This window comes from Mya arenaria, chromosome 15 (genome assembly GCF_026914265.1).
Source record: "Mya arenaria isolate MELC-2E11 chromosome 15, ASM2691426v1".
Classification (NCBI taxonomy): domain Eukaryota; kingdom Metazoa; phylum Mollusca; class Bivalvia; order Myida; family Myidae; genus Mya; species Mya arenaria.
The window spans coordinates 57978385-57996987 of NC_069136.1; the positions used below are offsets into that span (position 1 = coordinate 57978385).

At 33.5% G+C, this 18603-nt stretch overlaps 1 long non-coding RNA gene across 2 annotated transcripts; it reads left to right on the forward strand.

The window, feature by feature from the left end:
- The first annotated feature begins 1643 nt into the window (after positions 1-1643).
- On the forward strand, positions 1644-15035 carry LOC128218854 (uncharacterized). Of its 2 annotated transcripts, none has more exons than XR_008258486.1 (7): positions 1644-2162; positions 6686-6772; positions 7508-7651; positions 9797-9901; positions 10923-11000; positions 12002-12104; positions 12996-15035. It is a non-coding gene; the product is annotated as an uncharacterized LOC128218854 (long non-coding RNA). The 2 variants fall into 2 exon arrangements; XR_008258485.1 differs by having other exon boundaries at positions 1644-1927.
- The last annotated feature ends 3568 nt before the right edge of the window (positions 15036-18603 follow it).

Sequence of the window (18603 nt, forward strand, 5' to 3'; positions counted from 1 at the left end):
TAAATGTATTACAATTTAATGTAGACTTATTCCTATTACACAAATAAGATTTTTTGATTGAAAATACTTTCCATCAAAATGATCTTAGATACATCATCAGAGAAAATACTTCTAGATACTTAATAATAAAGGATAATTTCCATCTCAATAACACATGTTGTATATGTTGAAGAACAAATGAGTAGCTCAAATTGATGTTACGGTAAATGATTGGTGAATGCTAAAATATTTACTATGGTCTACTTAAGTCTTAGTAGGAAGAAATAACATGTTAAATGTTCATTTCTGTCAAATTAAACTCAGTATCTTTCATAAAATAAATTGTTTTAAACATATATTCATCCTTTTTGGAATATTAAAACAATATCATGGAGTGTGGTAAATATTATCTAGGAGTAAGAGTGGATCTTTAAAGCTGCACTGTCACAGTTTGAACAAGTTTATTATTATTTATCATGAAACGAGCCAATTTTTGTGAAAAGCCATGGAAACCAGTTATATGAGATTCATGACAAAAATTAGATCGAAGATTTTTATAATCAAGTGCAAAAATTGATGTTTTATGCATTTAAGCCATGAAATATTAATTTTTCAAACATAAATATTGAAATCTATTATCTAATTATTTTTTGAGAGCAATCTTATATCACTAGATTGCAGAAACATACGCAAAAATTTGTGCTTTCCAAGACAAAACATAAAAAAGTTGTAAAAATGTGTGAGAGTGCAGCTTTAACAATGTATACTGCATTCAAAAAGAGATCTTATGAAAAATTGTAACTTTCATTTCCTAATCCTGGGAAAGTAATGTTGAAATCCATGTTAGCATTTCGCATGGCATTCTCCAGAACATATTTTTTTTTCAATTGGAAAAGTTCACGTTGTTGAGCTATTTTTAAATCTAAAAGTTCAATCTCCTTTCTTACTCTGCAAACTTCAAGGTCATGGAGCTCCTCGGTGAGCTCAATCCTACTTATGCACTTCCTACAACCTATGAAGAAATTGTATTTTTCTTTTTAAGTTTAGACATTTATAATGTACACAACAAATATGCAAATATTCCTTAGCCTGGATTATAATGAAAGCAAATTTACTCTAAAAACGTGCATATATTTCTGTTGATGATTTGAAAATGAAATAAAGCATTAAGACCACCAATTTTGAAAACAAATATATCTTTCAAATGCAAAAGGCAGTTAACAACTGAAATTAATATGTTTTCTTTTTTAACCAAATTTCATCTGCATCTACATTATGCCATTCATTCTTTCTTGTAAGTGTTTAATATTTATGATTTGACTTTATATATATATATATATATATATATATATATATATATATATATATATATATATATATCTATTACAGATATTAAGGTGACCATATATATATTAATCTAGGCATTATGGGGACCGCTGGATTAAGGCGACAAAAATTGGTCTCCTTAATATTTTCAGTCCAGATTTGATGTATCAAATGTCAATAAAAATGTCCATTGATAGTAAGTTGATAAGCTTGAATGTTTATTTACGAGATCATTTCATTGTTTTAAATCTTATTATCTTTTAATATCAAAAAAAATATTCTTAAACTTTTGTGTGTGTATATTTGTGTATCCATAAAAATAGCTATTAAGGCGACCAGGGAAAAAAATCATAATTTTGGTCAAAAATAGCTATATACTAAGCATTTTTTATTTGTTTTACTTTATTTAAAGCCTATTGTATATTATCCCGAAGTTTCATTCCATAAAAAACAGAAATAAGGAAATTCGATATTTCGTGTACCATCAGCATCCAAATTTTCAAGTATACAGAAATTTAACTTTCCGGAATATAACGGAAATTTTCGGGTATCTCCGTGGTACCATCTCCGTGCAATTATGCAGTATGGCGTTCATCTCTTACGGAAAGAGAATGGTAACTTGGTAAGTGTTTAAAATACATATTCAACGTTTTTTTCGTTTATTTTTATGACTTTTGTACAGTAGTATAAATCGTCCACCCTTTGGATGAAAAGCAAATGATTTATCCGGATTTTGTTCATCCGAAACTAAATCACTAGTATCAACATCCGGTGTAATTTTTGCTTGTATATTGGAGAAACTCGATTGATTTCTAGCAAACTTGGTTTACCACTACATCGTCGCTTATTATTATTTGGTATGTTCCAATCTAAAAAGGGATTTGCTCCCTTAACATCTCAGATTTTAATAAATAAAAGACGAAATGATACAAATGCCTTACATTTTGTTTGTCAATGTCATGTCATTAGTCATTCTCATCACCTTTGAATAGCAGAACAGAACGAACACTATCACCAATTCGTATTGTGGCTTTTTGCATGTGTCTTAAATTTTCATATTTGATAATAAATGCAACAATAAAATATTTCCCTTATTCTGCCACAGTTATGCACCAGTCAATTGTAACCATGGCCCCCAGGCAGGTCTTGTTTATACCAGGGATAGCAGGGGAAATGGGCCATGTTTTTACGTTCCAGGTGGACCGACAGTGCTGAGTGAATGCAGTGTTCTTGTTTTTGCGCTGAAAACAGGGAATGGGCCTAACCTACGATGCCCCCAGGGGCATTTGACGGGGATCTGGTCATTTCGTAACCTTACCATTTCGTAACTGCTGAATCTTGGTTATTTTGTAACCATTTTGTTAGTCAATTCGTAACCATCAATAAATCAATTGCTCATATGGTAACCACCATTTAACAAGGTGATAAATAGTACACTTAGCACCTCGTTAAGTGTATTGTTCGAACCTGGATGTATATGGCACAGCAACCAAGACACCAATTGGGAGACATTACTCAAATTCTCACTAGTAACAAGCCAATAATTTATGTTACTCAATAGTTATTAGATATATATCATGGTAAATTAGAAATGATTTGTTATACTACCAAAATATGTTAATTATTTTCTTACATTTTGCTTACATGTACTTATAAACAATAATTTAAGACTGATCGCGATGTATTTTTGAGTAAAATTACGTTTACATAAATGATCATTCTTGACCTATTTCATTGACTATATTTGTTTGAATTCTTTAAAACGAACAAAATTTTGTTCTGTTCTTTTCTCAATTGATCCATATTCTGCATGCTTTATATCCGAAACCGACAAAAAACAGCCTAAAATTATTAGTTATGGTACAGTGGAAACTCACTAAACCGGATCTCCACAAAACCGGAATCCTCGGGATACTGGAATTTTATCAGAGTCCCGGTTTTCCCCTTCTATTTTCAATGTAAAAAAATCCCTACAAAACCTGAACCCCGGAATTCCGGATACCGGACAAAAAATCGAGAAAAATTGTTAGTTGTCAACGTAATTTTACCTTACATAACCAGACGTTTTGTTCAAACATGTCAAAATAATTCTGTGTATTAGGAATTCGCGAATCACGTGTCATTTTGTTTTCACAGCCGGTACGTCGTTAAATATTACACCTGTGATGTTGTGTTAACACGATAATCGATAATGATGATTGCGCTGTGGATTGACTGTCGCGCGATAATCAAACGATAATCGGTTTTTTAGTGATCATTTTGAAGTGTTGTTTTATCTAAAGACTTCTATGATTGAATCAAATTAGAGCGGTGCTTTAATTAAACTATCAAACATACTAAACAAGCATTAAATTACGAGAGTTGTTTTATTTCAAGACTTGGAAAAAAGATGGTTATAAAAACGCAGAAATGTTTAATTATGCTTATCACTTTTGCAAGTGCTTTAATCATGTCTCAACCTCCGTCTAAAGTCGGACAATTGAACTCACAGTCCCTAGAGGACAAAAGCCTTAAATAAAGGTTAACTCAGTTAATATATTGAGTAAACTTACTCCGTACATCGAATCCCCACTAAACCGGAAATTTTGACCAGTCCGGACCTTGTCCGGTTTAGTGAGTTTCCAATGTATTAATTTCCAATAACAAGATACAAAATTAAACATATGGGCACATTTTTAATGCAATAAGCATATAAAAAGCGCATACTCTCATTCGGCAAACTTACTACATTTTACAATACTTCTATGCAATTTAAAAAAAATGAAATTCTAAAGTTATATGGTCTATATATTTAAAAATATTGGCTTAAGGTCACAATTCCTCTCAATGGTAGAACATCTATGAATTAAAAAATTATTACATTTAATATTCAGCCTACTATAATATTTCCTTCGCAACATAAAAAAATAGCTAGTGTGAATGTTTCTATTTGTCATAGTTTCAGAGTTTATTGGCAAATCGCACTACACTATTAGGAATAAAGAAGGAATACAACTACTAGATTTAACTTTGTTTATGTTGTTATTTTTATGTTTTATACTTACAGTAAACTTATTTTGTAAATTCAAATGGTATTAAACTAATTCCCCATAATTGTAGGAGTCAACGGTTAAGATATGACCATTCGATTTCTTAACAGTTACGAATTGACTAACACAATGGTTACGAAATGACCAACAATGAGCGGTTACGAAATGACCATAATTCATTTGACAGGGCTTTTACCAGCTGTTTGTCTGTGCAGAGCGGGAATTTTACCTGAGATTGGCTGGACGGAAAGTCAAAGTCCCCGCTATTAGCAGGACCATGGGGGCCCATGCTGCAATTGACTGTTGCATTATTTGGATTTTTTCTTAACTTTACGACACGCCCCCCTACAGTATTTTATAGTCAAGTTTAGTAACATTTATTTACAGAAATTGGATAACTTAACAAGTAAAGTAAACTGTACTGAGCTTTTGAACAAACCTACATACTTATAAATCAAAATTGATATTTTAGGGTCTACACTGAATAAACCCAAAATGTTAGTTTTGATTTGCTAAATTCGAACAGTATTTAGTCTATCCACACAAAATTTACAGGATCATCAGATAACAAATTTTCTAAAAATTCTCTGTTTGCCAAATAGGGAAGACAGGTTAAAGTGGGGTTAAAAGGTTGCTATCTGTGACCAAAAAAATACTGTTCAAAATTGTGAGTATTCATTTATCTTTCATTCAGTAAAGAGCATGCAATGGCATAGTGGTTGGATTAGATAATCTGACAGTGGTGCTGGACGTCAGGAGTTCAAATATTGTTGTGAGTTCAATGTACCAAAAGAATACCTTTGGAATACACAATTATCTATAAAAATGGCAGAGCGAATTGCCCATATTGTAGTAATGTCTTAGATCCAGCTTGGATAACTTGGACACAGTAAGCGGTTCACACCAAGGGAAATTCTCATATTAAAAAGCGCTTATGAACTTGAACATTACATTTTTCATTGAGACAAAGAAAAAACATTATTGCTGATCTTCTGAAAACAAATCTTGGATTTATACTAATCACCACCAAAAATTTAATTTTAATCACACAATGTAAACAACTGCGCCACAGATCTTATCTGTATGTTTAGGGTTTTTAAAATTTAGCAGTTAAATATAGATTAGCATACTGGTAGGTCTGGTTGGTCTGTTGCTTTAGATGCTAAGTAAACATAATGTCAGTGATTTTATCACTATTTCTATTAAAATATCAGTTTTCTTCTTCAGAGCTTCTCACATTTGCACCATTTTTTTACCATTTGAATCATAAAAAGATAACAAACAAGCACGGATGGAACATTTGAAAATACAATTCAGTTGGTTTCTATTTTCATGCTCATTTTTGCTTTAAATTATTCTGCTTGAATGTGATTTATGTTGCTTAAATTTGAACTTAACTCTTTGTGAATATTTAAGGAATGTAAGGGGTCAGATTTCAGATTGCTCATTATTTCTGGAACACTAAATACTTTATTTGATTGTGTACACTGCACTTTCTTGTTAAGCATTCATCCAAATCATTTGGGTAAATATTGGCAGAAAAACTGCTTTTAGATTTATACTGGTCATCAAAACCGGCACTGACAAAACATAAGATGTGTTTAATTAATGTGCGGGAAAGAGGTTTAAAGGTGTCCGTCCACAACGAAATGCTTGCGGGTCACAGTACCCCTTCAAGTAGTTCTTGAAAAAAAATGATTCTTTCAGGTAGCGTTTGATTATGTGTACATTGTATCCTTGTATGTATTTTCAAGTGTACACATGATTTATATAAGGTTTGTACAATTTTAGTTTTATTTAAATTTTAAAATTTTGACATTTTTTTTAAGATTTGCCTGCCCCTGTCTAAACACTTAAATTCTTGGTCTTTGGACTATTGTCAGCAACTTCAAAACACACTTTTTGGAACAGGACACATTTTTCTGATATTTTATCCAGTTTGACTGCAATATAAGTTGTATTTATCAATCAAGTAAAAAATGACATTTATTTTTCATAATTACCTGGTAGTTATTTGTTAATTTGTTTTAATTCATGGATAGGTTTATTGTGAGTGTCATGGAAAGCTGGAACTTTTCAGTACACAACATGCAAACTGAGAATGAACTGTGTGTGCCGGCTTTGTGAACAAAAACGCAAGGCGGCTATGGTAAGTTGCGTCAAGATATATCCTTGGGACCCCGCCCCCCGAACACGCAATACAATTCGTGTTTCGCTGATCTGTTGGCTGGGATCAGATCATCCATTTGGGGATTTAGATATGTTACCCCAGCCAACAGGCTGCATGTTTAATTTAACTCAATACTAAGCTTTGATTTAGTGCGAACATTATCATGTTTATCTAATTGCAGTTGCTGCTTGGGACAATAAAGTTAAGTCAGCAACCGTCTACCAGACTGCAAGATTCATCTCTTCCAAAGGATGTCGTACCTTTCCAGGTGGGTGTGCATTGATTGATTGATTGATTGATTGTGAGTTTGTGTAAATGAATAACTGTGAAACCATAACCAAATGTTGGGCTGTAAAGGTGTGTATGTGCATGCTTCACATATTCTCCATCCTTTTGGCGTACTGGACCGTCATCAGACACTCTGCCATGAATGTTAGAGAGTTTAAAGCTATTTCTTATTTTCCTGTGTAACTATATTGATGTTAGATTAAATTTACGCCGCCGTGTTACTGAGTAACAATTTGAAATTGGGCCAAAATCATCAAGCTAGAGCTTTGCATAATCGTTTTCAAACTTCTGCGAGATTTCTGCCCTTGACAATATTTGCTCGCAGCCCCCCTTAAAGTTGCACTTCGTTCAGTATTTGAAAGCTTACGGATACACTTTTTTGTTAATTTGAGATCTTAATGTGGCTACTTCTAAGTAAATAGATGCTCAAAGTAACTAGATGCTCTGGGTGTTCACTGGGTGACAAAGGCTACACAGTATTGGTTGTTTCTTTTTTCTGAAAAGATGTTTCTAGTGAATTGCCCAGTTGCAGTGGTTTTGACGCCACAGAACCAGCATAGCTCCATGACAGATATATATGTTTTCGTCATTGATGTCAGTACTGCTGTATTGGAGGCCTCACAATTTCTGTGTGGAAATGTCATCTGATACTCTCATAACGGCGTATTTCTAGCATAGCTTTCATAAGTGCATGGCCATTCTCTGTCATTTTCAGATACACTGTGTTTTGTGTGGATAAGAAATGCAGAGTGGTACCACCAATCACCTAAGCCACCATTCCCCTAACAGACAATAGGCTCATGGGGACAGTTTCTGCAATTTACAGAAAAGCTCTCAATTGTAGCCCTACGAACTTAAGGTAAGCGATAAATCTGGACTTCAAGATATCTCTGTACTCACTGTAAGTTTATACTTCATTTGAACAAAACATAGGGCCGAATTCAGAACAATCACTCTCACTCACACTCAATGAGTTAATCCTCTGTAATCACATAACGGTCGAGATAATTTCGAGTGAAAGGTATATCCGTATTCACAGGTGTGAGTGAGACTCAAGTGTTTTGCTTGAGTGGGACATTTGTGAGTGCTCGGCTAGGCCACATGAACCGCCCTCGAGGATTGGTTGTGAATAGGAATTGAATGAGTGTATGTGAAAAAAGTACATGGCAAGTAGAAAAGATGAAATATATCAAATATTTGGAACAAATAAGGGACATGCTCGTTCCCAGACAATATTTAAGAGACCGGGATAATCCATTGAAGTACATGTTCATTCAATAATGTGGCCATCTATAAACAAAGCAAATTCAAAAGGATGCGCCTATCATATATTTGTTTTGTCTCGCAATGATCTTGAACCTCCAGCAATGTTGATGTTTGCAATTCATCAATGGCTTCAAAGACAGGCAGCTAAAGGTACGTGAAGTTAGCATCCTTGCGGCATGAAGTTAGCGGCCTAGCGGCGTGAGGTTGACGGACTAGCGGCCTAAATTTGTTATCTATTTCAAGGTTCAATGGTTTAAATGGAAAATAAGATAAATCAATGTTTTTAGTCGTACATTAGCGGCCTTAAATTGTTTTCTACTTCAGCGCATTTTTATATGAGTTTTCTTCTAAAACAATGCTAAAATAATTGTTTTCCTATGCAAAATACATCACGCTTCAGCGGTCTTGCGGCGTGAACTTGGCGGCCTGGTGGCCTAGCGGCCTAAAAATCCCCAAAACTCATCCAGCAGCCCATGAAAAGGGGGAAATGCTGATATTCGCTAAAGGATGTTGATTTATGAAAAGGACATTTAATTTATCATTGTTTTAGAAAAGAACGCATATAAAATGCTTTGGAATAGGAAACAACTTTAGGCCGCTAGTCACATGAGGCGGCTAGGCCGCCAGGCCGCTAACTTGACGCCGCTAGGCCATTTCATAGCGTGGTAAGGGAATTGATATGTATTTTCCAGCCTACATTCAGCTGGATTATTATTACTATTATTGCTATTATTATTATTATTATTATTATTATTATTATTATTATTATTATTATTATTATTTTCATCATCATCAGCAGCAGCACCACCAACACCAGCAGCAGCACCACCAACACCAACACCACCATATCATCATCAACATCATCATTATTATTATTATTATCGTCATCTTCATCCATTTTCCCCTACATTTCTTGAGTTGTTTTTCACTCCGAGGTGTTATTTCCCCATAAGAAGTAGATTCATTCGCTAATTCTATCCATCTGCTATTTTTTCAACTTCCATTTTTTCAACTTCCATATATTATTTTCAAACGCCCAAGACCGCTTTATGTAGAATATAAAAGCAAGATTATATATGAATACATATTTAAATTACGTGATACAATGGAAAACAGCTACATATTTAAAACAGCAACAACAATGACAACAAAAAACATGCATTTAAACGTATTTTGCAACAGTTATTTACAATCCAAAACGTTTATTTTTATTAACCAATTGTTTTAAAATGAAAATATCAGTTTTAGAATAACACTTATTATCATTTGTTTGTTGCCATAACTAACAATAAGGTACTCAAATCTCAAATAAACATATGTTTACAATGTATAATGTAAACATCACCATAGTCAAACAGATAATCCGATATGATCATGTAAACATACGTGTATAATTATATACTGTATTGCTCACTTGATGAAGTGGAGTGTTAGCGAGGCGTGTGAATACGAACAGATCACTTGGGTGTCACTCCCCTTATTTCACTCAAGTGATCATTTGAGTGTCCCTTATGGGAATGTGGTTGGAGTGTGAGTGAGAGTGGATGTTCTGAATTCGGCCCTTACAATTTCAGCATCAAAATCCAGGTTTAGATCCCAGACCGAACTTTGTCTCCTTCATTAAACTTAATTTCAGATGTTCTATAAGCCACATACATGTTCACTACTTATGACGGATAAGAACTTTCGCAAATTGATTATAAATGCGTTTTCCCAGATTTACACCCTCCTCTTGCAGATACTGCCGATGGTGAAGCTTGGGTGCACCGGGCCGGTTTTCCAGCCGTGTGGAATCTCCAGCTGAACTGGGGCCGGGAATTATATAAGACTCCTTAGCAGCATGGTGAGCTTTTGCGTATTTATTTCCAGGCTCATATACCCGGCCAGACTTCTGCGTTTAAGCTTTCCTGTCGTCATTTTTTTAAATAACGTATCTCAAGTCTTTCAATGAAATCACAACTGTGACACCTTTGGAGACTAGATTTAAATTAAGGAACCATTATGTGTAGAAAGCCTTTTGGGTGATTTAAAATCAAATTAGTAAACAGGATTCTCATGGTTCATGGTTTATAATTGGTCTTGTGGACCTTTCATTCTTTACTTTGGTAACAGCCGCTTAAGTATGTTAGAAGGGGGGGGGGGGGGTACAGATGTGATAGTAAACAGTGTTTAATAAGGTATATTTGTTTTTATTTTATCACCAATTTGAAGGTAATGATTTTGTTAAATCAGGGTTAAGTAACAAGTTTAACACAAACACTGTAACATGTTCTTTATTTCAAATAAATCTATAAATTTTCTCTGGAGAATTTAGTCTGATCTCCATTTCTCAGAAAATGTAGCTGTCTAAGTGCCTATTCCATCAATGAGTATCACTGTCTTTAAATTGCTGTTGCGGTACAGTTTAAATAGCAAAAGTTTTATGGCCCTGCTTGTTTGCAACTCCTCATTCATTTTTGTACAGCGAGAAAAGTAAGGGAATTCTAGAGATTTACTAGAATTATGGATTGTTTTTTTTTAGTTACACAGTACATAAGGAGGAATAAGTGTGTACACAACTCCTCATTTTATTCCTGTTTATTATTTATATATGTAACATAGATGTGTACAAGACTTAGAAACATGACATAAAAGAGCTCACTTTGATAAATTTTCTCAAAAAAAGATATCTTTACTGTTAAAGTAAGAACTTTTACTGCATAGTAAGTAATGTCTTCTGCTCATCTTTATGACATCATTACATGGAATGGAAACTTCCCAAGATACATTTCCACATGGCGCAGCTCATTTATATATATTGCTGATGGATTGTTTAGAAAGGGACAGTTTTAATTGGACAAAATGTTTTAATCGCCATTTTACAGAGTGCCAGCCAGTCATTGCTGTTCTTTGCATTGCTGAGGAGGACAGTCCTGCCAACATAACAGTTTGTTCAATAACAGGTAAAAAACTGGTCTCACTTTACATTTTCAACCACTGCCAGATAATATAATCTTATATAATGATAACTCCTTCTTCACAACTGGTGTTAAATATAATAATGATTAAACAAACAATAAAATGAAAATTATGCTCTTTAAACTCAGAACCATTATTGACTGTCAGATGCTACTGGTAAATGAACTGGTCTTGATGTCCTTTTCTTGAGATAATAACTATTTGCATATTACCCCGGTACTACTATTGTACATTCAATAGAAAATCGTCTTGTTTGTATTGTTAAATGGCTTTATAATGTTCCCCACTTCCTGATTCTTGAAAATTACGTGAACAAATGACAATCCTACTACCATTTAAAGTTTGATTAAATTTCAGACAAATGTGTTTGTTTTAATTTGCCTTCTGCTTAAAGTAAGGGTATATATACTGGGCAAGAAGTGCTGAATATCATCGTGAATGACAGTGATTATCCATAGTTTGAATTTGGTTCGGACATGTTTGATGGGAATTCAAAGACATTTTTTTGTCATCATTTTCGCATACATTGGTTCATTCTAAGATAAAAAATATAACCTTTTTCAAAATGTTTAATCTGTGAGAGTGCAGCTTTAATAGACCTGTAAAGACTTGTCGATGTGAAACTAAACTCTCAATCAAACTTTGGTAAAAGATCAAATGCGGGGCTCCGTGTGCGGCATAGACTGTGTTAATTTTTATTTAATATGATGAAGAGCTAGTTAAGTTATCTTTGTTAAAAGTCTTCATTTGAAGCAAAATATGTTTCAATACCCTGTATGAATTTTCTTCACTGGATATTGATTTATAAAAAACATTGCTCCAGGGTGCGGAGCTATTTTTTGCTATATGTCTATATTGAAAAATCTTCTCCTCAGAAGTCAACTTTGTTCCCCAATGTGCAAGGCACAATCAGTGAAAATAATTTCAATAAAAGTCACTGATTATTATTATTGTTATTATTATTAATAAACTTTTACTATTTCAGGAGACAAACAGAAACACAGAGGTGCTATACATTCTGATGGAAAAACAAAAGCATCTCCCATCATTTTGGCGTGGCTCAGATCAAGAGGAGAATTTTAAGAAAGGTAATAACTGAGCGACTAAGAACATGCAAGTTGCACTGGTTAGAGTGTAAGACCCATCTCCCTTCATAAGAATTGATAATCATCACTGTATTAAATCAAGAAATTGAAACGTAAGTGTCTTGTCTTTTGCAGTGTTTTTGAAATATAATATAATTTTAAAAAAACTAAATTATTATTTAATATGATTGTGAATGTGTGATGTTTTCTTCTGATCATTCACTCTCAAAAACCAGATACTAAAAACATATTTGTAGATTTTTTTGTTTTACTTGTAAATATAGTTTTAAGGTTGTATTTTAGGCAAAGCCTTTTATTCTGCTCAATACAAACTTAAATATTGTAAGAGTTATGGCCCTTCGTAATTTTTTAAACAAATACATTTTTTCATATTTTTGTAAGCCCATTATTAAGGGACTTTTAATATTTTCACCAGCTGCATAATAAAGTCAGACCAAAAGTGTTCAGTAAGTGTCCAAACAATAACTAAGTTAGAATCCTTTCTCAAATCAAGTGAGCGATATAGGGCCATCTCTGTGTTTGTCTGACTAAAAAACAATAATCAATCTTTGAGTTAAATTGACAAATATTGTTGTAGAATGTTTTGTGAAGACATACAATTGGATTACTTTTGTGTCAATAGGATTAAGGTTTCTGCACATAAAAACTATTTAGAATTGCATTTGGGTCAGTCGGTTCAAGTTCAATATTACTTGCAGTATAAGTGGAAGCAGTGACTTAAAATTAATTACCAAACAGTTTCTGCTCAATTGCTTTGAGTTAACATACGAGTTATGAAACTTGGAATACTAGTTCTTGGTGGCATAAATGAAAGACCTTGTTTTGTCACATTGACTTGTAATCAAGCACTAACTTCCTCTAAATTCTCTTCAGGTGATGGTTGGGCACACACAAGAAGACATAGATCACAGGTGTCTAGCCATATGAGTAGATAGGAGTGTCACACTCTGCCAAACTTACTTCATCAGACGAGCAGAAAGCTTCTCAAGATCCCGCACTGCACACTAAGACATAGTCTTTGACTACAACAAGGTGATGAAAGTACAGAGGTCCAATTGAAATCAATTCTGTGCTGCTGTCATTTATTCATTCTGGAAGTCGATGGACATGATTTATTATGGCATCAAGTGTGCAGTTTGCCGACTATCAGCAGTCTTGTTCACCAGCTGTGCAACTTGAGCTGGTAGCTTTATTGCTTGAAGCCACTGCATAAGAGGGGGAAGGTACAGGCTCATCAAAAAGTCTCAAAAGTTGAAACTAGGAAAAGAAGTTTATCAAGAGTGTGAATCTATTTTGAAAACAATCCTTACAATGATTTGGTTTCCTTTGAAACTTCATACATACTATGAATTGAGATGCTTAAATAAAAAACCGCTATTCAAATATCAGGAAACTGCCTTTTTCATACTAAAGGGTAAATGATGTCGCCATTTCCTGTATGTATTTAAATAAGATATGTCTCCACAATTAATATTTTTAGGGAATTTTTCTCAACCTAATGAATGAGATTAAATTGTACAGCGTTATATGAGGTTAATATGTTTTCTCATTCTTTAAAATTGGTGAAAAATTGTCAGAAGATAATTAGACCAGTATCCATTACTGCAATCATACAATCAAATATACAGGGACAAGCCCACTGGGCATATAATATAATTAAACCCTGTTTAGGGGCACGAGGCAAACAGAGTTACTTTCAAACGTTAAAGCTGCACTCTCACACTTTGGATGTTTTGACAACTTTTTTCATTTTATGTCTTGGATTGGAACCATCCAATTTTTGCGAAAAATTAAATCCCAGATTTTTCTATTTAAGTTAAAACATTGATATTTTTTATGCACTTTTCTTAAACCGTTAGTAACATTAATTTTCGAACGGAAATATGAAATCTGCGATCTGATCTTTTGTCAGCAATCTTTTATCATTGGTTTGCAGATAATTACGCAAAAACTTGCTCATTCGAAGACAAAAAAAGTTGTGAAAACGGTATATCTGTGAGAGTGCAGCACTAAATGTTTAATTGCTTGATTTTACTACTGTATTAGAAATTACAGGGATTGGGGTATATTTTTAGTGTTTTTATTGCTTGTTTTTGATTCATACAGTCATACTTTATTCTTCAGGGCACAACTTACAAATAAACAAAACTGGAAAATGGTCATATCAAAAGGTCAAAGATAATGCAAGTGGCTTGTATTTTTGGTATATTTTGTTGCATATGCTATAAAAAAGTTGAAAGTTAAAAATAAATTCATAGTTGAAATGATGGCTTTGAATGATATTGTCAGATGAGAAACGGCACTATTAAGAAATAGGTATAATGGTACTTTATTTATTTTAATCAATTTTAGATATTATGAAAATTATTATCTTATTTAGTACATGAGACCTTTTAAACAGTTATTGACAATATAACAATGTGTATATGAAGCTTTAGATCAGCACTTAAAGCTGCACTCTTACAGATTGTCAGTTTAGACACAAAATTGTCTCAAAATCGGCTGATTTGGTTATCATTCCTTTAATTCAGTCATATTAGATAATTCACAATAGAACCAATCAAAAATGTTTGGTAAAACTGCCGAAAAAGTAATTTACATTAAATTGTTTGTAATGCTTTTAGTCATTGTTCGTAATGCTTTTAGTCATAAAACATCATTTTTTTAACATAAATATGATGAACTGCAATCTGATCTTTTTTCAGCAGTCTTATATCACTTAAAATTGGGTCTAGACATTTCTGCAAAAAATACTCCATTTATTGACAAACAATAAAAGAGTACCGGTAGTCAAAACGATCAATCGGTGAGATTGCAGCTTTAAATACACCTTTTAAGACCGCCGTAAAATTCCAATGGTTTGCCTAAATCTTTAAAGCTAGCATACTGTTTAATTGACAACCATACTTCTTGTTTAAAAAATGTCATGATATCTTTGTACAATGTGTTTATATAATTCATTAAAGAAGTCAAAACAAATTTGTTTACCTTGTAATTTGTTATCTGTTATTTAAATGACTCAGACAAAAATGGGAACGTCAGTTCTAGTTCTTTTACTATTAACATCACATGAAGTTTCTATTGGTGTAGCAGCAAGGAGGTGTTACATTAAGGATGCATTATTTAAACCAAATTATACATTCATATGCACAACATACAGGCGTGTAGCCGCATATACGTGAATACGCGGCTGAATCCACATGATTCTGACAAAAAAATCAACCAAAGTTGCAGTATGCGAACTTGACTACATGAATCTAAAACTAGTTATTTTCCAGTACTAAATAATGCACATCGGAACGCCCAGTATGCACTAGATTGCACCATGGTTTTCAAAATTTTCTGAGGGGGCACGCCCCTGAACCCCCCAGCACATGAATTCACATGAATAGAGGGGTAGCTACGCCCCTGACATAATTGAAACCACAGTGTGGCTAAACAACACTTGTATGTTTATCCTACGCAGTGATCTCCCATGGAAATGCAATCGTCAAAGAATCTGAAGGGGCTGTTTATATGGACTAGATTTGAAATGCACCAAGTGTTTAAAAAAGTTGATTTCAGTCACGAAGAGAATCAACCATACCCCACACTTGTTGGAGTAAGATGAAATGTCCACTTTCCGCGAGAAAGAAAGTACATTGAAAATGGTCATTTGATTTAATTGACTTTATCTTTTTATAAATATGTTGCAATACACAAAATACGTTATTTGTTATAATTGTTTACCCATGTTGAATTTTATTTGGCAAATTTATAAGAGATTTAAATATTAAGAAGCTCAGCCGCTAAAGAGCATATGATTATGACATACTTTTTTTAAATCTTTCGAACATGAGTTTTTGAGTGAATATAAGCGAAGCGTTAAGTGTTTTGAAAATGCATCTTTTACTTGGATTTTATAGATTGCTATTACGAAATAAAGTATGGCGAATCAAACGAAGTGTTAAAGCCAAGCTATTGATGGCTGAAAACCTTCAATAAATGTTGATATGTGCTAAAATATAGTCTTTGAAGTCCAAAATTTTGACATGCGTTACTAACCCGATTCAACAAAAGGCTGTTGCACAATCAGTTGATTGACATAATCACGTGATAAACCAATAACTTCCATTAAGGTTAAAATATTCAACACCTTAGTATGAGTCCCTGTGATAAGCGTTCCGTTTTTTATTCTATGTGTTATCTGCACCCCCATGTGCTTGCTCCCAACTTGAACAAGATTAATTTTTAATACTTTAATCGGTTTTTTAAAAATGCAATTGAAGTATAAAAGAAAATCAACCTGGTTACTATTATTTCTGCAATTTCAGTACCAAGGAGTAAAATAAATATACATGTGTTTTCAGATGCATTACGAGGAAAAATATGTTTGGTGCCAAAACATGAGAGAGTCTCTTTAAACGGAAAAAGTTTTGGCAGTTACTCAGTCAGTCAGATGATGATAAATATAATGCATAGCATCATCGCTCTGGAGTACGAGAACGTTGTATACAGAGTATGTTTTTACTGAACATGCGTCTGTTTATTTTGATGCCATAAAAGGTTTAAACTGTTTAAAGGACCTATAACATTATGAAACAACAAATCTGATTACAGATATCAGTGGCAGATCCAGGAATTGACTTAAGAAGGGGTACGTGAAACTCATGGGCTTAATCTTTCCACATCCGCCCCTCCCTCAGAACAGAAATTGAATGGCTTAAAATGTTGGACCGGGGTGGGGGTTAGACTCCCCTAATTTATAGTCCGAAATAGTGCATTTTTATCTTAATATTGTATTTTTTCCCGATATTGACTGAGAACGTATTATAAACGGGCGATTCAAAGGGGTGGGGGACGGCGCGCGCGCTGGGACCGACCCCCCCCCCCCCCTGAATCTGCAATTGAGTACATGCATTAAAACCGTCTCCGTAGCCTATTGGTTAAGGCGTTCTATACCATTCATTCAATTGACTTAATACTTCACACAATTGTTCAGGACCATCAGCCAATGAGGTTACATAACTCCATAATACAAGTTATGGCCCCTGATTGACTTAGGTTAAAGTTTTAGGCAAGTAAAATTTAAGGGGAAGTTGGAATTTAATAAAAAAAACTTCCATGGGTCACAATGAACCCAATGAACAATGTTCTTTAATCATGAGCTAACTGTTCAAGCGTTAACAGACACATTCCTGTGCAGACAAAACTTTTATTGTTTTTACAAGCACAGAACTTGTATTTAGAATTTACAGTTTCTATATAATTCAACTGAAAGTTCTATTTAACCATAATATATCAAATATTAAGTCACCATTCACTAGCGGATTGAGAATGGGGCGCAATCGGCGTGCGCTGCCTTTAAAATCGTTCAAGTTTACTTTTTGTGTCAATATATGAGAAGAAAATAAATACGCACATAATGCATCATTTCCGACTACAAATTGTTAAAAAATTCTTGATTGAGTAACCCTCAATCCTCCTGCAAACGCCCCTTAGTAACGCCCCCTTCTAACGACAATTCCTGGATCTGCCCCTGGCCATTATATTTTTTGTTGATCAAACGGTACACATACCAAGTGACTGAAGCTGAATTTCATTTAATGAATGAGATGGTCTGTAAAAGATTTCTGATGAATATCCTATGAAATTTGCAGTCCTCCCGTTTCGACCGGTCAATGTTTGTGGATTTATTACACACAATTATATAAAAATACTATTACAAAGTTGTCTCTTAAGGTTACGGGAGCCTTCACTGTCAAAAGTAAGATATATATAATTTGTCCCCCTAATGCCATAAAATATGGATGGTCCCCTTAATGCCTCAAAAATAATATTATATATACACTGGTCTCCATAAACCCTTCGACATATATACCGGTCCCCTTAAAACCTGCAACATACTTACAAATTATTAAGGAGACCGCAAATTACGTATATTTTTTGTTAATTAATTTAAGAAGCCTAAATCTTGTACACATAATAAATGATCATTTCAATACTAAATTATCAACAAAAAAGCAAAATAAAGTATAAAACAAAAAATATACAAATTGTCTCCTTAATGCCGTAAAATACATACGGTCTCCTTAATGCCCTAAGTAGATATATATATATATATATATATATATATATATATATATATATATATATATATATATATATATATATATATATATATAAAGTCAAATCATAAATGTTCCTGATTTTGTGTTAAATATGAATATACCGTTGAAAATGTACTCATAGAAACTTATCAAAACAATGAGTAATACAAATGGTTTACGTTTCTTTGTATTTGTCTGCATCACTCTGGATTCATCTGGGTGTGTATGGGACACACTTGGATGTTCAATGGCCTGAACTGACACTGTTTCTTGATGTCCGCTGATGTGCTTATTCTCTGTTACTGAAATGTTCATGCAGAGTTACAGTGATGTATAATAAAATGTGTAAAACTTACTCTCATATTAGATTATGAAACGTAATTGGATAGAGC